The sequence below is a fragment of the Mustela nivalis genome (assembly GCF_964662115.1).
Source record: "Mustela nivalis genome assembly, chromosome: 11".
NCBI lineage: Eukaryota > Metazoa > Chordata > Mammalia > Carnivora > Mustelidae > Mustela > Mustela nivalis.
This window is the reverse complement of record NC_139030.1, coordinates 111843263-111868456: the sequence shown is the minus strand read 5'-3', so window position 1 is coordinate 111868456 and position 25194 is coordinate 111843263. Positions and strand designations below refer to the sequence as shown.

General features: G+C 45.6%; 1 long non-coding RNA gene across 1 annotated transcript; it reads right to left on the bottom strand.

Annotated features, from left to right (window-relative positions):
• Positions 1–681: 681 nt before the first annotated feature.
• LOC309844195 lies at positions 682–24346 on the bottom strand. Its single transcript, XR_014300540.1, has 3 exons — positions 24320–24346; positions 24020–24131; positions 682–1033 (listed from the first exon to the last, which is right to left on the bottom strand). It is a non-coding gene; the product is annotated as an uncharacterized lncRNA (long non-coding RNA).
• Between the last annotated feature and the right edge of the window lie 848 nt (positions 24347–25194).

Below are 25194 nucleotides of genomic sequence, written 5' to 3'. Positions count from 1 at the left end.
CGATCCCAGGACCCGGAGATCATGACCTGAGCCGAAGGCAGAGGCTTAACCACTGAGCCACCCAGGTGCCCCCTAAGTACAGTTCTGTAAGGGGTGTGTGTGTGTGTGTGTCTTTTATTTATATTGTGTAAATGCTTTTGATCATGGGGTTTCTGACTGTGAATCTGATGCATGAGCAGTTCTGGTTTAGAACATTTGCTTGGTCTGCAGAACATTATTAAAATTTTATGACCACGTGCCTGGTAATGGTGGGTTATTTTGTGTGTGGGTGCTGTATGTTAAATGCAGGAACTGTTGTCGGGCACAGAACATGAATCCTAAGTTAGGACAGACATTAGATGCGATTTTGACGGCGTAACAGAGGTCTGTGGTGCTCGGTCTACAAATGTGCGGTGAGCGAGTAGGACAAGCTGGAAATGAGCCCTTTGACAGCTGGACTCTGCCCGGCCATGTTAGCAAAACAGTCTTGCCTCCAACCCTGAAAACACCCACATGGAGTCTACATTCAAACCATTCACACAAAGCACTCCCTGGACACAGAACGGTTAAAAAGAAGTCCCAGACTTTGCTCAGGGAGCACAGCACGGAGGAGCACCGCACCTGGCCAGACTCTGTCCTCCTGCCATCTGGGAGGAGCCACTCCCCCTCCGGACAGGTCATCACAAGTAGAACCAGGATCCTTTGTTAGGGCCCCCCAAATTCTCTTAAGAGGTGTCCATATCCAGCTGCTTGAGGTTTTCTGTTTTTCCTAAGATTGATTTATTTGCTTATTTTAGACAGAGCGAGCGAGCAGGGAGGAGCAGAGAGCGAGGGAGAGAGCACGGAGCAGAGCCCGCTAAGCTCGGAGCCTGCGGTTGCGCGATCCCACGACCCGGGGTCATGACCTGGGCCAAAACCACAAGTCAGAGGCTCAATCCGATGAGCCGCCCAGGGGCCCCGTGACTGCCTGAGCCTTGATCTCGCGGCCACGGGGCTCCCAGTCGCTGAGGCGCTGTTCCTCACCTTGTTCCAAGTCTGAGCAACAGAGGGGGTCCTGTTGGGAGGAAGCGAAAGTTAAGTCAACATTTATCTTTCACTGTAGCTTGGTTCGGGACCACATTTTACACAACACTTTGCTGCCTTAATCAGTGTTTCTAGAAAGGAAAGGTCTATTAAAATAATCTTAGTTGGAATATAAAATAGTTCTTCTTTAATAAGGCTTATTTTGAAAAATTAAGTTCAATTCAAAGGTAAAAAAAGTTATAGGTAATCTCACTGACACACAGTTGCAAAACTCCTAAAAAAAAAAAAGGCATTGGTAAATTGCACTTATGAATGTCCAGAAAAACAACACAACATCATAGTCAAGGGAGGATCTCAGAATGAGGGTTTCCAACATCAAAAATCAGTTTAGGGGGATCATCGATGTATAACTAATACTTAAATACTTGCTAGCAGAGAAGACTCCCCAGGAGAAATAAACTGGATGACAAAGCGGGATCCGAGCAAGATGACCTCCAGCATGTCGACCTTCGACAGAAGAGATCCCGGAGGAGCCGCCAGTGAAGCAGGGGTGGGGCGGGGGGAGGAGGATGTGCTGTGGAGGTGGAAGAGAAGGAGGTTTCCAGAGGGGCACAGAGGACTGACCCGAGGTCACACAGCAGCAGCCTCCTGGTCTCTGACGGGCCCGTCGGGGCGGCGCGGTCGAGGCTGGGCCGGACCAGGTCGAGAACATACCAAGAGTGGAACAGGCGCCGAGACTGTCATTGAAGAGGTCAGCTCTGAAGGGACCCGATGAGGGAGGTGACAGCTTGGCTCTCTCTCAAGGAGCGCAGGAACAGAAGGGTCTGCGCTAGCGTTTTGTGTGCACCGACGGGCACTGTTTAAGGATGGCGGGTCCCGGAACGTATTCCATACAAAGGAAATACTCAGGGAGTAAGAGTCAGATGACTGGGGGACGAAAGGCAGGAGCAAGGCTCTGTCGGCAGCCACCAGCGCTGGCCAGACTGCAGCTCCAGGGAAACTCCCCGTGGCCCTGCTGTGGACTTCGGGCCACCCAACACGGTGGCGGACACACGCACCCCCGGGTCTCCCCTAAAATCCACGGATCTCAAAGAGCACTGAGCGCCGGCCGACCCCCGACCCCGTTGGCCCGACAGGACAGCTTCTCCTCGCTCCCCCAAGCCGCACCCTACCCCCTCCGAACGTGTCCTCTCCTCACCACACGCTCCCCACAACCCCCGCACGCGCTTCTCCTCCTTCACCGGAGCTGCTCTCCTTGCCTCACGGGTCGTGAGGGAAAACAGAAGCTTCTGGACAAATGGTCTCACGTCTTCCGACCGCCGAACCTCCTGCTTCTCAGCGCCTGCCTTCTGTGGCGCGGGGTGACGGGACCCCTCTTCGTTATCACGGTTAGGAGACCGGCTGGAGGGAAACCTGCACCTGGTGACCCAGAAAAACTTTGGCTTTCTTGAGGAGAAATAAATTGCCAAAACTACATACACAATAAAATTTTGATGAGAAGTAATGGAAGAATTCCATCTCCTTGAAAAAATTCAATGTGCACATTTGACCTGGGCAAACTGAACTTAGTAGTAATAATGCACCCGAATAAGGTCACACACTGTGTGCGTCATCAAGAAAATCATTACAGACTTGACACATAGCGGCTGTTCTCGGAATAAACCACTTTAGCAAAATAAAAACAAAAATGGAAACTTAGTATATTTTAACTCTGAAAACCAATCGTTAGAAAACCAAAGCCAACTGAGTAAACCTGAAAACCTAATTGGCTTTATTCAACAATTCATGAGCTGGGCAGCAACCCAGCTAGCCGGTGCAAAAGAGCCTTGAAAGGCTGGACGAAATGAAAGATTTTGTAGGCAGAAGGGAGCTGAGAAGGAAGTTTCTTTCTTTCTTTTAAGATTTTTATTTATTTATTTGTTGGAGAGAGAAGCAGGCTTCCTGCTGAGCAGGGGCTCGATCCCAGGACCCCCAGATCATGACCTGAGCCACAGGCAGACACTTAACGACTGAGCCACCCATGCAGCCCCCAGAAAAGGAAGCTTCTTTCTTTTTTTACTTTTCCTTTTTCTTTATTTTTTGAAAAGGCAGGTTCTAATAAAAAATAAGTTGTTTCAGGCAAGGCTGCCCTCCTTTCGGTGAAGGGCAGGGGTCTTTCTTGCCAACTCCCCACTAGTGCTGATCAGGTAATTCCACCTCGGCTGGTTAAAGGTCGTATTCTCTGCAAAGGCTGGGACTGCAAGTCAGCTGGATTGGAAGTCTTGGTTTGCTGACAGGGGCCCAGCACAAGTCACTCCATCTTGGGTCTGTTATCTCTCTCTTTTTTAAAACACAATCAAGCTTACAAATAGTCATTAAAGTTCTGATATTTAGAAGCAAAGTCAAAATAATCTCCTAGAACAATATTGGGAAAAAATTGTTCAAGAGAGAGGTCAACATTTCCTGGACTTATTTGGTATATTTCCCTTCGGACTTTTCTTTAAATGTATTCGGACAGAACAGGGGGCTCCGCTCCTGGTTGCTCAGGCTCAGGGTCCTCAGGCATAGCCAGTCTGTCAGCCCGCCCGTCCCTTGCCACCCCCACACCATAGCCCTCGAGCTAACAGATGCCCTAAAGACAATGTCAAGAAACAGGAGAAAGCCAGGGCTGGTGGGTGGGCTGGGCGCCGTCCCGCTGCACGACCAGCTGGTGAGAACCTGGCCGGAGGCAGGACAGCTCTCCAGAGCGCAGATCCCGCGGCGGACAGGCGCAGGTCCTGGGGGAGGCAACGTGAAGTTCTCGTTCACAGGAACTCTAGGTGGTTTTCTGGCCGGCAAGGCCTTGATCCAGTTGGAGTCCTGGCACCTCACAGTCTTTCCTCAGGCCCAGGGCTCCTAGCCCTTGTCTGGAGGTGCTCTCTCTCGGACACCACTTTGATGGGCTCCTGGTATTGCACCTTCGTTTCTTATACCTCGCCCCACCCCAGCTTCCCTCCTCTGCTCTCTTCTGCCCTAGATAGAGACGCTTCCGTTTCCCTTATCATCTCCTATAATGTTCCTTAGGAAGAACCTCCGTGTCTCCTTAAAAACTCATGTCAGGGCATTTGTTGTTTTGCATTGAAAGATGTTGACAGTAGCCACGGCGTCCTAACAAGTAAGAAGCTAAACACCCAAAATCATCAGCTCTTCCCAGATTCACAAGGGAGGAGAGAACAGTGGGCAAATCTCTGTCCCCAAGACTGGGAAGACTGACCAGCCAACACGGAGCGTCGTGGCTCACCAGAGCAGAAGCTCACCTCGGTCACCAGGCTCGAGGAACTTGAACTGTCACTGATGGGCCCTGAGGCTCAGGATTCCCAAATCTGAGGCTTAAGAACTCCAGGGGACTCCATCATACCAGATCTCCACAATTTTGTAAAATCCACCTGCAGGAGCTTGAGCAAGTTCCTACAGTAAGGAGAGAAATCCTCTCCGGCTTCTGGCTGGGAAGGAAGAGGTATCCATTTGGAAAGAGACCGGAGGTGTCTGCTCTTCCGAACAAGGCCTGCCCTCAGGAGAAACTAGTCAACCCCGGCCTCGCTGCTAGACGGGGATGAGAACCGGACTCCCCTGGTGCAGGGAAGCGCCACCCAAGCCAGCAGCAGTCATTCACGGGAGGGCGGGAAATGCGCAAGGCCAGGCCACTGCGGCCATCCTGCCCCACCCAAAGGGGGAGAAAGGACCAAGAAACACTGTGACGTTAACCGTCCGGAAGCTCAGGCTCACTGAAAGACAGGCCTGATCACAGAACAGTAAACTGCTTCCCCCACACACATGCCTTATTACTGGAGGCCTGTTTACAGCAATGCCTTGTACCAGGACAAGTCCAGCTATCCAAGAAAAGAAAAAAACAGTTATAGAAGATACTAAAAGTACATTTAAAAACAGTATCTACATAGTATTCTAATAGATGCAGGCATCAAATTTGATATGATAGGATATTTTATATGATCTCCCATCTATGTCGTTTAAATTTTCCACCATCCTAAAACAATAAAACCCTTACATGTATATATTTATGTAATCGGATGATACATTTCCTTAGATTATATTTCTAAAAGTAGTCAGAAGTTTGAAAATAATAGCTTAAAAGATAGTTTAGAAAACAACTCTGGCAAAGAAGGGCAAAGTGTATGGGGAGAAGTCTGGGAAGAGGAGAAAGTCAGCCAGTGTAGGAGAATTTAGGACCACATATTTTTCTCTTCTCCTCTGAAGTTGTTTTTATTAATTTTTCAAGTGTGGTAAAAAGATCCTTGGATTTAAAATTACATATGTTAAACAATAATTCTGCTTCTCATACGTCTCCCAGATCCCGGTTCTCCTCATCGTTTCTTATTTATCCTTTTAAATAAGGGTAAATCATGCGAAACAACCATTTTTGTAGGTCAAAAGCAGTTTAGAGAAATGCAATATGATTCCACCTAATATTATAGTCATCCATTTACTTTTCCAAATATATGATCTTAAAATACTCAGTGACTTTGTTGTCTATATGAAGATGTTTTGCCATAAACATCTTTCCTACATGAGAACAAAATATCTGAAAGTCAGGTTTTAAAAATTAAAACTCCAGGAATGTTACTTAAGTGGAGTAGAGGAGGTCTTGGGTGTGGTGTTACTTATTTCCCTAAAATGAACAGTGTCCTTTAACTTGAAGAGGGAGCAGCACTTTTGAAGTCTATAAATGACATAAACAAGTAAGAGAGTGTATTGTGTGAAGACAACCTATTAACAAAGGCTGATGGGTTCCTGCCGAATCCCGGGGAGCCTGCCCTCCAGCGGCGCCGGCGTCCAGGCCAGAGGGCGCTGTGGCCCAGTCCCAGCTTGGCTCCCGCAGCCTGGACTGGGAATACAGTCGCCTGGACTGGGTTTTGCACCAATGAAGGACCACAGGTGAATAGTTTAACCATTGTGACTTCACTTCCTGAAGTAGTTTTTCTCTAGACAAGCAAGAGGTAATTATTAAATCTTCTTAGCTGTATAATTAGAATATCTTTTCAAGAAGATTCAGTTTGCAGAACTGAAAGAGACCTTAAACGATCATGAAGGTTCATGGTTCCTCACAGGGAATCATATCAAGTCCCCTGTGGCATTTTGGCTAATCGTTTAAGGATGGTAAAATGATTTTTTTCCCCCTCAAATTTGAACCCAAACCTTTGGACGTTGTAGCATTAGATAATGATCTTTCCTGTATTAGTTTGTCTAGCTTTTCTGAGTTACTGCTCAGTTACCTTCTCTTGGAATATACTCCTTATTATTTCCCCATAAGTATGTCTGGGATCACGATATCCTGCTCAACTCTGCTAACCCATAAATACATGTCCTCACTCCTGATCCTTGTGAGGATACACACAGACACACAGAACAGATTCTGTCTATTGGGTTTCTTCTGACCTTCTCTTGCCTCTCTGCCACACACACGTGTTACTGTTTGTTTCTCACTTCAAAGCATTAGGTTGAGTATTAAACTGACATTTTCAACAGGAAAATGTGTTCTTGTCAGATTAGAAAATGGTGGTTAGGCTTCCATGCCAAACCACCAAAACCTTTTTTTTGGGGGGGGGGGGTATTTGAGAGAGAGAGAGAAAGAGCACGTGAGCAGGGAGGGGGCAGAAGGGAAGAGCAAACTCCCCGTTGAGTACAGGGCCCCATGCGGGGCTCCATCCTGGGACCCTGAGATCATGACCTGAGCTGAAACCAAGAGTTGGACACTTAACCAACTGAGCCACCCAGGTGCCCCCCACCCCCACCAATACTTTTTAATTTATAATTTACCTGGACCACAATGCTGTTGGCTTTTTTCAATTATACCTTTATTTCACTGAATAACCATGCATTGGAAAATTGAGATATGGTCCTGATGTGGTACATCACAACAGAAATTTCTCTTAACACATTTACGACATCCTAAAACCAGCCTTGGGCCCTTTCCCAAGCCCTTCCCCTAATCCGCAGTATCTGACAACCACTCATCTGATTCCTATCACAACAGGTTAGTTTTTGCCAGTTGTAGATCTTCATATGAATGTAATCGTACAATATACATCCTTCTGAGTTTGGTTTCTCTCACTTAGCACAATGGGTTTGAGATTCATCCATGTTATTGCATGGGTTAGTTGTAGATTCCATTTTACTGCTTAGTATATCATATAGTAAAATACTATATAATGTATCAAAATTTATCTTCTCCTGTTCATCAGCTGATGAATGTTTGAGTCATTCCTGGTTTGGGTTATTATGAATTAAAGCTGCTGTGAACATTCAAGTAAAAGTCTTTGTTGCGGGGACGCCTGGGTCAGTCAGTGGGTTAAAGCCTCTGCCTTCCGCTCAGGTCATGATCCCAGGGTCCTGGAATCGAGCCCCGCATCGGGCTCTCTGCTCAGCGGGGAGCCTGCTTCCTCTCTCTCTGCCTGCCTCTCTGCCTACTTGTGATCTCTGTCTGTCAAATAAATAAATAAAATCTTTAAAACAATGTTTTTTCTCCTAACTTCAGTAGGAAGCATGAGCAGAGCTGTGGAGTCAACAGAGTTGCTGGGCCTTGGGCTCCGCGTGCACTCCGGGTTTGAAGCGCGTCCTCAAGTGCTCTCCTGTCCATGTCGCGGACGTTTCTCATTCTGAAAGCGGATCTCAGGCCGATGAGACCAACGGCGGGACTGAAGCGCGTGAGTTAGGCCGGACGGACTGTCCCGCAGCAGAAGCGGCTGGACGGCGAGTTCGGCCTCGCAGCGCGGCGTCCCCGCTCGTCTTCCGTCGGGGGACAAGCGCCGCGGGGCCCGGGTCGCATTAGGGCAGCAGAAGGGAGGAGAAGACTAGCATCCGCCGCGGGAGTGGAAGAGTCTGCGGGTGAGTCCAGGTGGACACGGGAGCGAAGGTCCCTGCACGCGCTGAGCGGGGCGCGGTCCCTGCGGTCCCTGCGTCCGGCCTCGCCCAGTGCGGCTCGGCCCGGGTCGCTGCGAGGGTCACGACTTCCGTGCCCGGCGCGTCGGTAGGAGCGACCCGGACGGACCCGATCCCGGATGGACCTGACCCGACCCGGGATCCGACCCTGGACCGACCCGACCCCGGACAGACCCGACCCCGGACCGACCCGACCAGGACGGACCAGACCCCGGACGGACCCGACCCCGTCCGACCTGCTCCGCGGCCTCCGGTCGGCGTCCCCCGCGTGGCCCCGGGACCGGCCGCCACGAGCCCCGCCGGGCCAGGTCCCCGACACCCGCGCCGACGGAAGACAACGCCTGGCCGGTGTCCGCGAGCCCCTCGCGCCGCACTGCCCCGCGGCGACAAGTGTGCGTTGCGTGGACCGCGGGTCGCTGACCTACAAGGCTCGTCCAGACTCCGCGTGTGTCGGCTTCCAAGCGGCGACAGTCGCTGCTCTCCGGGGCGGAAGGTCCACGCTGCGGCCCGCTTCGGCCCCGACGGACTCTGCTGTCGGGGGGCAGGGGCCGGGGAAGCGGGGTCACGGGCCGCGGGATCAGGAGCAGACGTTCCCCGGTGCCGGGTCTCGTGGTGGCGGTTCAGCGCCATCACCTGCTCCTCCGACTCGGGGAAGAGCTTCTCTGTCCCTGTCGCTCGAGGGAAGCCGAGGGCCGTTCCGAGGCGGTCACGGCCGGGCCCGCGGGCCTCACGCGTCCGCGCGAACCGACCGCCGCGGTCCGCGGGCTCCCGTCACGCGGACAACAGCCCCCAGTGCACCGACCCTTGAGACCCCGTGTCGCAGCGGGTGTAAAGGCGCGGGCAGGGCGGGGGTCTGGCCGCGACGGAAGGGAGGGGTCCTTTCCTTCGTTCAGCTCCGGACGTCGGGTCGCAAGAGGCTAACAGACGGGCCGTCGGAGAAGAGCCATGGTCGTTCCCCGCCGCAAACGTGTGAAAGGCCCAGGAAGGGCGGAGACCTTCGAAGGCGGTTCCTCCTCCTCCTCGCTGAAGCCTCAACCCGAAATCCCGCGGGTTCATTCCGACTCAGAAGGTACCACATGCTTCTCCCATAGGACTGCGCACGGCGCGCCTTTTCTGCCCGCGAGAAGCCGGTTTCCGTCAGGCCGAATCCGTTCTGTTCCTCGTCCCCAGGATCGCACGCGAGGCCGCCGCGTGTCCTCGGCAGGTGTAACAGGAAGCGTCCGGTCCAACCGTGTGACTGCCTCGTAGTAAGAATCTATTTCTGCGCATCTAAAAATGGATCCAACGGCGACAGCCTGTACCAGCTGTACAGTGGGTTCAAAGAAAAAGTTCAACTCTATTTGACCCAGTGTGTCTAATTTTGACCATTTTTCCATTAGGAGCAAAATGACACAAACAATAATAAAATATTTGTTTGAACAACTTTAACTTTTTAATAATTTATCAGTAGCAAAAAGAAATCTAACTTGTCATTTTCATCGTTTCGTGTACACACATTACAAATTATATATTGGGGCTTTGGAAAATAACGAGTCATTATCATGTAACTTCTCTTTACACACTCTCCCACAGGTACAAAGAACATATGTTTAGAGGCCCCGTAAAGAGGAATGATTATTTTTAAACCACTGGCTACAGAACAAGGTTGTTTTAGGCAAGAAGTAATTTAGAAGGAATTTATAAGGGGGGGGGGGGAAGACTAATGCTTTTTCTAGAATGATTCTGAATTAAAATCATCATGCTTTCTTATAATTTTTTTATCCACAGTAGCTTTTCACAAAACCTTTCTAAATTGTAGACTATGGACTCTTCTTAGTAATACAACACTCCGTCCTGTACTTAGAGAAGGACTTTCCTCACAGTTATTTGGAGCATTTGCACTTCCTCGTGAGGCAATGAGGGTCAAACGGCCTAAACGGCCAAGCTAGGGGCTCAGCAGGCATCTGGAAGAGTCAGCCCCGGGGGGAGCTTACGGGCTTCCCGCTCCAGTCCCAGTGTGAGTAGGGGATCCTTTTCTTCAAGCTTGCAGGTAAAACCAGTTCCAATTTGTTACAGTAAGTTTTCCTTTCATTTTAAAATGTTATGGATTTTACAGATGTCATTTCAGTATAAGACAATTAACCTCTCCTCTACATTTCGTGGGTCTCTTTGCAAGCTCTCGGCCTGAAATCACATTATTTAAGAGGGATGCTGAAGAAATTTGCTGCTTATTTTAGTTGTGTGAAGTAAATTTTTCAAAGTTGCAAAAGTCCATACACAAGATAGAAGTTTCGGCGTTGTATTCTCAGAAAGAATCTGAATTAAAGAACCTGAAATGCTTGAGGATTTTTTGAAGAGCAGAAACACCTAGTGGCCAGTAACGACCCACCATGGAAAATCTCCCTCTTTTGAGATGTTTTTAGTCGCACACCCAGGGGATTTGGAGGCAAACCGTTGTGAAACTCACAGTCCTGGAGTCTGAGACACCCAGACGCACCTTCTTCAGGGCCCTGGGCCAACTCCGGTAAACTGAGGAACTGGCCCCACAGAATCAGCTACCAGGCTTCCTGTAACCGAAGATGCAATTTTTTTTTTCCATTTTAACTTTTCTAGAATCAAAAGGCTTTTCTATGAGCGTGCCTGAATTTGGAATGGGCTCTTCTCCATGAACTTCTGCTCTCAGCCGGGTCGGTGCGGCCTGCGGCCCCCAGGACCGTGGCCTCCGGCGGCTTCTCTTTAGTGAGGAAGGGAAGAGGTTGTTTTCAGGTTCACGCGAACCCCACAACCCGCCGGGTCTGCGCGGGGCCTGCCTCCCGCAGGGGTGCGGCGTGGCCGCTGTCCATCTCGCTCTGCTTTCCGCGGAGCCTCCGCAGCCAAGATGCGGGTCCGGTTCGCGCAGCGACGCTGGACGCAGGACCCGAATTTACGGGTGACCTTCAGATGGAATTTATGGAGCCAAGAATTAGACTTCAACGGCCGCCATAAAGCCCGCCTTCGGGAGAAGACACGCGATAAAAATCTAAACTAGCCCAAAGCCCAAAGACTCAGACTTTCCACAGTTTTCTGTTTTCCAGCAGCCGCTCCCTGGCGGGTCAGGACTAACGAACCCGACTTCAGAAACGGACATCCAGACTCTTGTGCGACTAGAGGTCCGGCAGGAGAGGACTTGGCTGCACCCGCACACTGAGAAGTGGACATACACACCTGTCTTCTGTTGTGCTGCAAAAGGTAGGAGTTTGCCCCAGGCGAGGACACCCAACCAGCTGTTGCAAAAGCTGTTCTGTCTAGGGCCACCGGCCTGGCTCAGCTGAGTAAGCCGACTGGGTTTCGCCCCAGGTCACGATCTCAGGGTCATGAGGTCCAGCCCGGCCTCAGGCTCCCCCTCAGCACAGAGTCTGCTTGAGAATCTCTCTCCTCTCCCTCTGCCCCCCCTCCCTCCTGACACTTGCTTGCGTGCTCTCCCTCTCTCTCTCGCTCTTGCTCTCAAATAAGTAAATAAAGCTTTAAAAATTTTTTAAAGCAATTCTAAAAACTGCTTTACATTTTTTATTTTATCTGAAGTGATATAAATATGGCTTGATAATATCATGAAAAGTAATGATTCAAATAGATGAATAATAATTCATTTTTCCATAGATTTGAGGGTTTGTCCTATGACTTTGTAAACCCAGTGAACAATTTCCTGAACATTATCTTTAAAATAAAAAAACAAAAAAAAGGAATGAAGGAAGGGAAAAAAGCAAGGAAGGAAGGAACATGTGACTATTTGACAAACACAACTCTTCCAATGTCTCCCTTCTAGTGTAAGAGAAACCGATACAGTTGGAGGTAGTCTCCCAAATTAGGAGAGATACACGAATGCCATAGTGCATGCTCTATATGCTGTATATGGAGCTGTGATGCAAGCTACATTGTTCTTGGGTTGTTGTTAACTCTCAAGGTCCAAATTCAGCCTTGGCCAAGTGAAGAGAAGCCATGAAAAATTGTCTAGCAGTAGGAAAAGACAAAATCTGGAGTGAAGTCCCTGCCTAGTCTCTTATGAGCTGAGAGAATGCGGGTGGGTTGCCTAATCCCTCTAAGCCTCATGTTCCACATCCGCCAACTGAGAACAATATGTTCTTTCAGAGGGGGTTTGGAGATTGAAATGACATCATGCAAATGTATATACTTTATAAAATGCTCTACAAATGTTATTTTAAAACATCTAAAAAATAAAAACCGAGACAATTATCTGGATGAGCAAGGCTTTCAGGAATTATTCAAATCGTCAGAAAAGAAGATGAGCAGAAATTGAACTTGACACAGCGAAGCATGAGGCAGTCACACTCCACACTGACTTCTGGGACCGGTGAAACTACTCCAGGATCCCATGTCCTCTGGCTGTGGAAGACCTACCCCTTGGACACCTGGAGGCTGGGACACTTTTCAGACTCTTGAATGATTATGACTAGTTTGTCTCTTCACTCATTTTCTAGACTGGGTTCTGGAGCTACAGAGAGGACTAATAACCAAGGTTCTTCCTCTTCTGGAACTTACAGTTTCATAAGAGAGACATAAATTAATCAAATAATCAGTTGAATACATAAAAACAGTGAAAAACCTTTAGAAGAAGAGTTCAGGGGTCTCTGAAGCTTGTGAGAGATAGGCTTGCTCTATTTTGGTGTTGTCAGGAAGCTTTTCTGAGGAAGTAACATTTGGGCTAAAACATGAAGGATGATTAGTCAACAACTAGATGAGGTTGGAGGGGAGGGGAGGCAGAAATATTTCAGGCAGAGGAACTGCCTTAGCAAAGACCCTGAGACAGAAAGAACTGAAAGGAGGATGTGTTGACAGAGCCTGAGACTGACAGCAGTAGGAGAAGCAAGCAGGAGCCAGTCTTTAACAGTAGAGAAGTGACAAGATTACTTTTTTAAAATAACACTGTAGAAAGTGAACTGGAAGGCAGGGGCAAGAATGAATAACAGTATGTTTGATTCAGTGGAAAACCTCTGATGGCTTCCAAAGAGGTACACGGGACATCTCATGTCTACAGATATAGGTAGATTAAGGGAAAGGGTTTAGGAGAAAGTCTTGAGGGGCTCCAAAATTTATGGTAAGTCTGAAAGAGGGAGCAGGAAGATCAGAGGGATATTTGGAGTCAAATATTGACTCCAAAAGAAATTCTGCCTTGTAGTCAAATAAGGACTCAAAAAAGAAAACCATGCACCAATTTGACGACATGGTAGCCATCAACAAGAGCTGTGTTGGAGGAGAGATGGAGACAAAAGTCAGGTCAACGAGTGAGAGGGAAGGGAACTGGGGCCAGCTTGTTTAAAAAGTTTGGCTATGGAAATTACAAGCTAAAGATCGTGGTAGCTGAGGGGAAGAACAGACAGGGAAATAGTGGGGGATATTTTATTCACTCCTCATATTTTGAGTCAATAACTTTTGTCACAGTCAGAATTTCTTTTTCCCTTTAATTTAGGGTGGTTTCAGTCCTCTCCAGATCATAGCCTTAGAAAGTATTTGAGGAGTATGAACACTGGACTAATATGGAGATCCCAGAATTAAAAAACAAAACAATAAGCAGGTTATTCAGTCCCTCCCTATCCACTGCCAACAAGGCCCGCACAAGGTTGATGAATTCTAAAAGCCATCCTTAGGGCACCTGGGTGGCTCAGTGGGTTAAAGCCTATGCCTTCAGCTCAGGTCATGATCCCAGGGTTCTGGGATCAAGCCCTGCGTCAGACTCTCTGCTCAGCAGGGCGCCCTTCCTCCTCTCTCTCTGCCTACTTGTCTGCCTGCTTGTGATCTCTGTCTGCCAAATAAATAAATAAATAAATAAATAAATAAATAAATAAATAAATAAAAAATAAGCCATCCTTAGTGGTGTGGTCCTGGAAGGAAAGCAAAACCGAGACATAATATTTCTCCCCTTAGGTCAGGGCTTCCCTCTTATTCAAAGACGCCTTTCCCCCAACAACTATGAAAGCTGTGTCCTGTTTGCCCACAACATCCCTAGTCAGTCCTTCTCACCCATCTCTATGTTCACTGGCTTGGAAACTTCTGCTTCTACACTGGGCGCTGGACAGGAATGGGGCCTGGGGTACGCCACTGCCCTCTCCATTCCAGTCCCCATCACTCACTCCTCCTCTCACCGTAGAGAATTCCAGCAAGTACCACCCAGTATCGGTGTCGCATTGGTGTGTGCGTGGCTGGCCAAGATGAGAGCTCAGCCTCTCACCACCCCATCAGTTTCCTGCTGACTCCACTGATAACCAGCCCCATGTCGAGGGTTGGCAGTTGTGGTTGTCCTGCTGGGTCCAGCTCCCCAGCATAGGTTCAACCTCTTAGTGACCCTGATGTCTCCTGGAAGTTTCCTTCTAGCTGAAACTAGCTGTTGATGGAGAGTGTGGGGTATTCTTCAACTCAGAGGGTTTTTTTTAAATATTTTTATTTATTTATTTGTCAGAGAGAAGGAGAGCACAAGCATGTGGAGAAGCAGGCTCCCTGCTGAGCAAGGAGTCCAATGTAGAACTCAATTCCAGGACCCTGGGATCATGACCTGAGCCGAAGACAGATGCTTAACCAACTGAGCCATCCGGGCATCCCAGCTCAGATATATTTTTAAAGCTGTAGGCTTATTTTCCATTACTTGACCTAATTTATTAGCTAATTAGCTAAAACAATTAGAAAACCTAACGATCAAAAATATTTTATGAAATTAAAAAAAATTTTTAAAGTGTATTCTGAAAGCCATTTCTTGGATTCTTGGTTGCTAAACTCAAAAGTGAATCTCTTTTTTTTTTTTTTTTAAGATTTTATTTATTTGTGAAAGAGCCTGCATACAAGTGGGGTACGGGAGAGGCAGAGTGAGAGGGAGAAGCAGGTTCCCCGCTGAGCAGGGAGCCCAATACAGGACTCCATCCCAGGACCCTGGGATCATGACCTGAGCTAAGGCAGACGCTTAACTGACTGAGGTACGCAGCTGTCTCTCGAGTGAACCTTGAGTACAAATAGGAAGCTTATATTTGTGGGAGATGTACTGCCATCTCTGTTTGAAATGAAACAATGAAAAAAATTGGAACCTTTACCCACTTTAAATAGTTCAACCTAATATTTTTCTATTTTACAATATTGTAAAATGATACATATTCAATAGAAGCCATACTTTTGAATCCTGAATTTGATAGTTTGCCAGCCTAGGGATGTGCAGTACAACATCTCTTGTGATGCCCGGCAGCGTGGGGAGATGCGGCTCCAGTCAGCCACGTGATCACAAGGGTGACCACGGGCATGCTTAGACTTGTTCTGTACCCAGACGGCCATTCTGTTCATCACTCTCAGTTCAGGATTCAATACGTCACATGGGATATTCAGCAGTTTATTACAAAACAGGCTTTGTGTTGGGTGATGTGGCCCAAATGTAGGCTAATGTGGGTGTCCTGAGCATATCTAAGGTCGGCCAGGCCAAGGGATGATGTTCAGCACATAGTATATTCAATGCATTTTTATGTATTTTCAAATTAGGATAACTTTACCTGGATGGTGCCCTACTGTAAGTTAAGGAAGATCTGTAATAGTATCAGTGTAAGTTTCAATTTAAAAAATTCACACCTGGGGCGCCTGGGTGGCTCAGTGGGTTAAAGCCTCTGCCTTTGGCTCAGGTCATGATCCCAGGGTCCTGGGATCGAGCCCCACATCAGGCTCTCTGCTCAGCAGGGAGCCTGCTTCCTCCTCTCTCTCTGTCTGCCTCTCTGCCTACCTGTGAGCTCTGTCTGTCAAATAAATTTTTTTAAAAAATCTTAAAAATAAATAAATAAATAAAACATTTTTTAAGATTTTTTCAATTTATTTATTTTCAGAAAAACAGTATTCATTATTTTTTCACCACACCCAGTGCTCCATGAAATCCATGCCCTCTATAATACCCACCACCTGGTACCCCAAACTCCCACCCCCTGCCACTTCAAACCCCTCAGATTGTTTTTCAGAGTCCATAGTCTCTCATGGTTCATCTCCCCTTCCAATTTACCCCAACTCCCTTCTCCTCTCTAACACTCCTTGTCCTCCATGATATTTGTTATGCTCCACAAATAAGTGAAACCATATGATAATTGACTCTCTCTGCTTGACTTATTTCACTCAGCATAATCTCTTCCAGTCCCGTCCATGTTGCTACAAAAGTTGGGTATTCATCCTTTCTGATGGAGGCATAATACTCCATAGTGTATATGGACCACATCTTCCTTATCCATTCCTCCATTGAAGGGCAACTCTATGGTCAATTAATCTTTGACAAAACAGGAAAAAATATACAGTGGAAAAAAGACAGTCTCTTCAATAAATGGTGCTGGGAAAACTGGACAGCTCTATGTAGAAGAATGAAACTTGACCATTCTCTTAAACCATACACAAAGATAAACTCAAAATGGATAAAGACCTCAACGTGAGACAGGAATCCATCAGAATCCTAGAGGAGAACATAGGCAGTAATCTCTTCGATATCAGCCACAGCAACTTCTTTCAAGATATGTCTCCAAAGGCAAAGGAAACAAAAGCGAAAATAAACTTTTGGGACTTCATCAAAATCAAGAGCTTCTGCACAGCAAAGGAAACAGTCAAAAAAACAAAGAGGCAACCCAAGGAATGGGAGAAGATATTTGCAAATGACAGTACAGACAAAAAGTTGATATCCAGGATCTATAATGAACTCCTCAAACTCAACCCACACGAAACAGGCAAACATATCAAAAAATGGGCAGAAGATATGAACAGACACTTCTTCAGTCAAGACATACAAATGCCTATCAGATACATGAAGAAATGTTCATCATCACTAGCCCTCAGGGAGATTCAAATTAAAACCACATTGAGATATCACCTTACACCAGTTAGAATGGCCAAAATTAACAAAAGAGGAAACAACATGTGTTGGAGAGGATGTGGAGAAAGGGGAACCCTCTTACACTGTTCGTGGGAATGCAAGTTGGTGCAGCCTCTTTGGAGAACAGTGTGGAGATTCCTCAAGAAATTAAAAATAGAGCTTCCCTATGACCCTGCAATTGCACTCCTGGGTATTTACTCCAAGGATACAGATGTAGTGAAAAGAAGGGCCATCTGTACCCCAATGTTTATAAATAAAACATTTTTTAAAAAATTCACCCCTGAAGTTAGAAAGTTGTGCATTTCAAAATACAAGAAATGGCAGTAGACAATTCACTAAAGAAGATGTATGGCTGGTAAATAAACACAAGAAAAGACATTGACCATCATTAGCCATCAGAGAAATGCAAATTCAAAGTACAATGAAATATCACTATATACCTCACAGAATAACACCAGTAACACTAAATGCCAGACAAGATGTACAAAAACAAGATCGCGCCTACCTTGTTAGTGGGAAGTAGAAAGATACAGCCACTCTGGAGAACAGCTTGGTGGTTTCCTATGCAGCTAAACATGCAAGTGCTACTCAGCCCAGTAGTTAGTCTTGGGCATTTATCCCACAGAAATGGAAGTTATGTCCACACCTGGATTTTCATACAGCTTTATTTGTAATAGCCAAAACCTTGAAACAGCCCAGAAGTCCTTCAACTGATGAATGGTTAAACAAACCAGAAATCCATAGCATGGTACTACCCAACAATAAAAAGAAACAAACTTTTGACATTTCCAACAGCCTGGAAGGATTTTAGAGAATTAGGCTGAGTGAAAAAAGAGCCAGTCCTGAAGGTTACATAACGTGTAACATGTTTGAAAGGACAAACGTTAGGAATGAAGGACAGAGGAGGAGGTGTTAGGGGTTTGGGTGGCAGTGAGTGGTGCACGGGGAAGAGACAAGGATATGGTCATAAAAAACAAAGGGAGAGATCCTTGTGCTGACGGAATAGTCTGCGGCGTGCCGACTAGGGTGCTACAGAAACCGGCATGTGGTCATGATCCCAGGGTCCTGCATGTGGTCAAACTGTGTCGCATGAAACACACACACACGAAGGAACACGAGCAAAACTGGGGACATCTGAATCACATCACTGGACTGTATTTGTGTCGATACCCTTGTTGTGATGACACGTTATAGTTTGTAGCATGTTACACATTGACAGAAGCTGGGAAGTGTGTAAACAAGATTTCTCTGTGTTACCTCTTACAATTGCATGCGAATCTATGTCTATCTCAAGAAAAAATTTCAAACAAAAAAAACACAAAGCAAGTTTTCTTAATGATAGTCTTGACCACCATGGGCTGCTTTTCTCTGCAACATACTCCCCTATGCAAAATGGTGATGAATCATAATCATTAAAAAGCCAGTGTGTTGCCCCACATTGGTTAAGGCAGCTGTGTCAATAGAATATCAACCACAGGAGCTAGAAAATGAGAGTTTAAGCATTTTTTAATTCGGTTAGCTGATGAATATTCCATATTCTTTTCAAATAACATGGCAGTAGCCAATTTACTATGTGAAAACTATACCATTAATTTTTTCCAGACCTTGCTTTCATGGTAATCCACTTCTGTGAAAATGTAAGCAGAAACTTCCATCTGGGCAGGAATTTGCAAAAGCATTTAACTTACTTAATAGAACTCGGACTTTGTTTCCTACACAAGTAAGAGCTCCATGAGGAATTCCTGTCACTTTATAAGCCAGAATCCTAAGACTGTAAAGCAGGCTTTGTTTTTAATCCCTCCTCTGCTCCTTTTCTCCCAAGCTCATCTGAGACATTTGAAACATGTTGGGGGTGTGGGGTTCGCTGTCCTGGCTTCTCACCAGTTTACCAGCGCAGCAACCAGACCACATAAAAATCCCGTTACTCATTTACCCCAACACAGACATACTTTCACCAGTTTGTCTTAACATTCCACCTTCTGTTTTAGAAAGGATTGTTGTAAGAAATCGCCCAATGAAGACTGTTTCTGCATTTCTTCACCTATGAATTGAATGTGTTATCAGATGTGTCATATGTAATGATTTTTGTGATAAATTCCTCCCAGAATATAGGGAAAAACAAAATGTACTTTCAGACACAAAGGTATACAATTCCTTACACTAGATACTAAAAAGTATATGACCCAACATAAGTTACTTTCCCCCTTCCTATCAAGAAACTCAGATCTACGTTTTCAGCTCATTTACTATTTTGAGACTATAAATATTTTCTTCTTTCCCCCTACTCTATTTCAACATAACCTGTCTTAAAAGTTGTATTTTTAAAAATTTGTTGAAGATTTTAGCCAGCTTAAATTCATTTAATTTTAACAGATTAATAAGATCATTTTTATAATACTACTTTAAATATCATTTATTTTAATTCTTTTTTCAGAAGGATAAACAATATACTTGAAGGAAACAGACCTAGCAAAAAGTACAAAAGGCACGTGCAAGATTACTTAATATGTTCGTGTTTCCATTTACTTAAAACTTAAGACTCAGGGATTTTTAGTTCCTTATTTTAACAACTTTATAGATGTTCTTGCTTTAAAAGAAATTGGTTGTTTAGGGGTATCTGGGTGGCTCAGTTGGTTAAGCATCTTCCTTCAGTTCATGTCATGACCCTGGGGTCCCGGGATGGAGACCTATGTTGGGCTCCTTGCTCAGCGGGGAGCCTGCTTCTCTCTTTCCCTCTCCCTCCGGCTGCCCCCCCCAACTTGTGCTCTCTCTCTCTCACTGTCTCTCAAATAAATAAGCAAAATCTTTTAAAAAAAAAGATAAGAAAAGAAATTGTTTGTTTGGCTCTAAGTTCAAATCACCAAGTATAACTCTTATGGTAGACCTTAAAAATATATATCCTGCCAGGGACACCTGGGTGGCTCAGTGGGTTGAGCCTCTGCCTTCAGCTTGGGTCGTGATCTCAGGGTCCTGGGATCGAGCCCCACATCGGGCTCTCTGCTTGGCCAGGAGCCTGCTTCCTCCTCTCTCTCTCTCTGCCTGCCTCTCTGCCTGCTTGTCATTTCTGTCAAATTAATAAATAAAATCTTAAAAAAAAAGTCCTGCCAGAGATGCCCCCACAGCTTCTATTTCTATTCCCTAACTAAATAACTCCTCTATAAATACATTTTCTGCTCAGGTATAAGAAGCCAAGTTCCCCACAAGGTGATGTATTAATAAAAATAGATGAGGATGCCAAAGGTCATCAGGTCATCATGGAAGAAATCTCATTTCTGACCTGCCAGTTTGCAAACCAGAAGTAGCTATCTTTTCTCTTACTTTCTCCCAGGAGTCCAAGGATAGGTTATAACTCTAAAGTAACTGGTCTAAGACTCCTGTCAGGAGTTTTCTGTTTCCCGAGTCCGCATCTCTGTTCCCTTGTCTTATAGCAAAAATAGCTTTCACTGGAATTTCAGAGAAACTTGATGGAGGCCACGGAGCTGTGTGGTCTCCCTGTGCCATCCTCTAGTTACCTTTCATTCTTGGGATTCTCTTCTGTGGTTGTCCTCGATTTCTTTTGACAGTAGTTTCCAATGTCAGTGATTCCACCTTGAGGATCTTGGTAACTTCTTTGGTTTACCATGACTTGCCTTGAGGAGTGGTCTCGCAGGGGATAGTTCCAACCCATGCTGACCACCTTGTCAGCACTGTCCCTCATTTCTGGACATGTCTACCTGGACCCTGTGTCTTAACTGAGGCTGACGCATTCGTGCAGCAACAGCTGGTGGCCCACGGAGGAGAATCCGAGCATCATGACTCTGCTCACTGCAACGATTCCAGACGTACACACCTTTGCTCCTGAGCTTTTGCTCATCCTCGTCTTGTTTCTGAATTCCTGCCTAACTTTTGAAACCGCAACTGATTTAGTTCTTCTGACTTGAACCCAACACTCTTTCTTGGACATACACTATGGACTAGCTTTCTGGGTGCCTCTGATTCTTATAGTTAAGTAAAATAACTACCTTGTGCAGTGCCCCCAGGCCTGTCTCACTCTCCCATCAACCCCATCTTGGGGCTCTATAGCTCTTCCAGGGGCCATATTCAAAACCTCTTATGAATGCTAGTTTCTATTCCTCTAGGGAAGTTGCCCCTGACAAGGGCACAGGGGAGAGTCCTCAGAGCTGCCTCACCTACTTTCTCCTGCTCTTTCCGGAGCCAGAACCTAAGCCTACTCTTGTCACAGATGAGCCCTCGGAATGTTTGGGACTCTGCACCCAGGGGTTGCTGGGCTGAGCCCATCCTCCCCACATCCAATTCAGATATCTGGGCAATTTGACCAAACACCAGGTCCTTCTCACCTTTCCTGCTCACACGAAGCTCTCATTCCAATAGGATCGTGAGAACGAACATCCTGGGCTATTTCATAGCGCCCCAAGCTGGGTTAATTCATTAGACTCTAACGTTCAGATTGGATACCACTTACACGGACGATTTTAAATATTCCCCTTGCATGCTGCAGTCACAATAGCCCTCTTCCAGTTCTTCGAGGACACCGAATATGTGGTCATAGGGTAATTAGGCGTTGTACTCTCTAGCCTCTGCTCGCCACCCCCGTCTTTTGTCATTTCCTCCCTCTGCCCGGCCATGCCAAAAAAATCTCTTTTAGTTCCTCGAATGCTCTCACTGGGATCCAGGATTTCACACTTCTTTGTGTTTCTGCCTAATATTATCTAATCTCTGGCCCTTATTCATCCTTATAACAATACCTCCTCGGTCTAAGTTGGGTCCGATTGTCCATCTGTAGGCCTACATGGTGGGGAGCCACAGAAGATCATGATTTAGTGGGAATTAAAATGACATCTGCTTAGTATTTTCAAAATGTTATCCTGGTTACGTCTGTTTCCTTGATGATCTCCACCACTGGCCTGAAAGCTTAGTGATGTCAGAGGCTCCCTGCCATGGAAAATGGTCAATACATGTTTGTTGAATGGATGAATACTTAAACTCTAATTTTCCAATAAATCCTCCCCGTGAAGTGCCTCACCTCTCCTTGCATTGGTTACACTATGGGTGTATTTACTCTTGTGACCATGGAAAGCCAATCCTGGTGGCGTTGTCTGACCCTGTCTCCCTGTGTCAACAGTCCAGCTGGGCTTTATTTGTTTTGTGAGAAGGAAAAATGAAGCTGCATTAGTTTCTATCAAATTAATTTTCTTGAAATTAAAAAAAAAATCTCAGATTACAAATACATTGCCATATTCACAAACTAAGCATGCAAGTTTTGAAAAGCCATTCCAGTCTTTATTTTTATGCATGAAAACGTTGACTTTGGCAGTTTGTAGTCCAAAACACAGAAACCTCAAAGCTGGCAAAGAATGTTATCTGGAAGGCAATGTCTGGCCAAATACTGAATCATTATCTCATTCCCAGGAAATGTCCTCCCTGCGAATCACTTTTGTTATGATTCTAACACTCGCTTGAAAGTGAAGGGACTTTCACGAACAGTCTACTTTTTTTCTCAAGGCAACTTTAAAAGCAATGTTTTTTCCAGTTAGTGGAAATGGCACTCATTAATGAGAAAAATCTAAATTGTTTTTGCTGACCAAAGCCACCCTCATTTTTGCTGAATCACCAACCATGCTATGCTTCGCTTTTTGCTCTCATCGAAATGTGTTTATGTATCTTTCCAAAATAGAAACAGTCACTGTAATCAGTTCCCTTGAAAAGGAAGGAAATATTGGCCTTTCCTTCACAAGAAGATGTTTGTTCATGGGACAAGTACCAGCAGTAAGTGTTGCCCAAATTTATGGAGCATTGATTTTTTATAATCAGATTTTTATATCAGATGGGTTTCAACTACTCCAGGAGGTCCAAAATCTGTCGAAGAGTAAAATACTATTTTTTTCTCCAAGTTTTATCTTGAGTTCTTCATACCTAATTAATAGAGTCGTTACTCAAACATTTGAAGACATACCATTTCATTCTTAAACCTTCTATGGATGAAAGAAATAATTATCATTTTTAGCCTCTAACATCAAAAATCCAGATTACCTTTCACATGGTTTTGTTATTAATCAAGGCAACCCAAGCAAGCACTTTAATTTTCTTCAACACCTTCAAATTGTCAAAGATTGTCCTGAAACCTGCGATCAGAACATTCAAACGGCAGATCTTAAAACTGTCCAATCAGTTCTAAGATTCTAGAACATAACTAACTCAAGAGCCAGGATATTGAAATGGGGTGTGGGGAGTGGGAATGGTTTGGTGAAGTAGTGAGGTCAGTCCCATGGGAATAGGATACAGAAAGGAGAAGTGTTGATGGGTGAGGAGGAAGAAAATAGGGCAGACTCTAGTCCTGAAGGAGCCGTAGATTATTTTAGGACGTTGACCCAGAGAGACAGGTCTAGGGCAGGTAACTCGTCAGCATTCCTGAGTTGTTGGAGTCACCTGACCCGGGGTGGGGAGCGTGCAAGCTCCAGTCATGGGGTTATTCTACTGATTGCTCTGAGCAAAATGATTCTTCTTGGCTGTTCAATGTGTCTGTTTTGTGTGTTATCTAGTTGTATAGCTTTCTTCTTGAGTTTCTTGAAGCAAGCACCCTTGTCTTATAATAATCTCACCACCATGCAACTGTGCCTGGCACAGAGCACTATGTAAAAACAGTTTGTTAAACTGATGAATAAATAAAATTTTTCCGATGCTTTTTCAATGTAACAAATCACTGAGACAAGCCTAAGTTCAAAACAGTTTCATGTATTACTACTGAGATGATAGATAATAAGCAATCTATCACTTGATTAATATTTATAAATGCGTATGTTTAAGGAAAGTGCTAATTCACCAGCAGAAAATGCAAGACAAAGTCTTCTCACTTGGATTATGCTGATATTTAAATGGAATAAAACTCAGCATTTTAAATCGCTTATTTTAGGACTAGTTCTGCTTTCTCATGCTTGTCGCCGGCAGGGTCACACTCTGCATTTATCCAGCAGTATTAGTTCCTCTGCAAGCAAAATTCGGTGCTTCCCCTGTTGACTTCTACTCCTGCTTCCTCCACAGGCTCCCCACTGGATCCACGAACATTGCTTTTCACTTTTATTGCTCAGAAAAACATTTATTAGGAATAAAACATTTCCATTGGCCTTATTATTCCCAGAGCACGACAAGAAATGTTATGTTATGAAATCTTACATCAAACGTTATGCATAAAAAAAAAAAAACCAGAAACTTAAATAAATCACCCACAGTCACATCTATGTCAAAGCTGCTGTCACTTACACATAAAGGGAGCTCCAGGAGGGACTGATGCAGGAGGAACAGATTTGATAGGGGCCGCTGAGGGAGCGCTGGAACCGTGGACACTGCAGGAACGTGCGCAGAATGACTAACGCTGGAGAACAGGGAGAGGGACGAATGGCAAGTAAATCCTGGGTGAATCCTGGCTGATTAAAAATGTTTAATATGAAGAAGCAGAAAGAATGAGAGGAACCAAGAAGGAATAGTAAAAGAGGTAAGAGAACTAAGAAAAACAGAGAGTCAATAGTGTGGTTGTTTTAAAGAAGCCAAGGAAGGGGAAACCTGAACGAAGTTCTGGATTTGTCCATGACGAAGTCACTGGGAACCCAAGCCGACGTGTTTGCTAAGGAGTTGTGAGATAGAAGTCAATTTGCAAAGAGAGATCAGGGAGCTCAAGAGAGCCAATATAGACAACATAGATCTTAAGTGAATTTTGTCCAAAAAAAAAAGTGGAAAGATAAAGCAGAAGTTTGAGGTGGAAGCAGAGTTAAGAGATTTTTTAAGTCTTTTTTGGCTCAAGGAAGGAGGCAAAGTGCAGAATGTGAAGCCACCAGTAACTGACCGAGCAAAGTCCTGAAGGAGGAAGGGAAGGGTTCCCCAAGGAGGATGGGGAAGATACCCCCAGGGAGACAGGATGAGAGGAGGGGGTGTGGGCGAAGTTACTAATGCTGGAAGGACAGGGAAGAGAAATATACGAGATTAATTTTATCCAAGATTTAAGTCATAAAAGTCACACACTTAGAATGAGAAGATGTGTAGGATAAAGACTCATGGAAAATCTGACAATATTTGGGCCATCCCAGTGGAGAAAAAGAAAAGACACTGAAAGCAAAGTTTGTCTGGAAGCATGAAGTGCCTGGAGGGAGGGCGGGAATCACCATAAATTCTGCAATTTTCCTAACAACACAGGGTCAGCAAGCTCCCTGCTCTTTGAATCAAACACTCTTTCTTGTAAGAGAAGGTTGAAGATGAGAAGCACAGATGGCCCAGGTTGGGAGGGGACGCTCGGGGACATCAGCTACGTGCAGCGTCCAGCAGTAGTTTCCAAACCAGGGGCAGGCCTCAAGCTGCGCGACCGCGTGAAGCCTTCCCTGGGGCCCGGGGCAGGTGGTCAGGCGAGCCTCCGCCTCTTCACTTGGGTCAGGCCCTGATCTCGG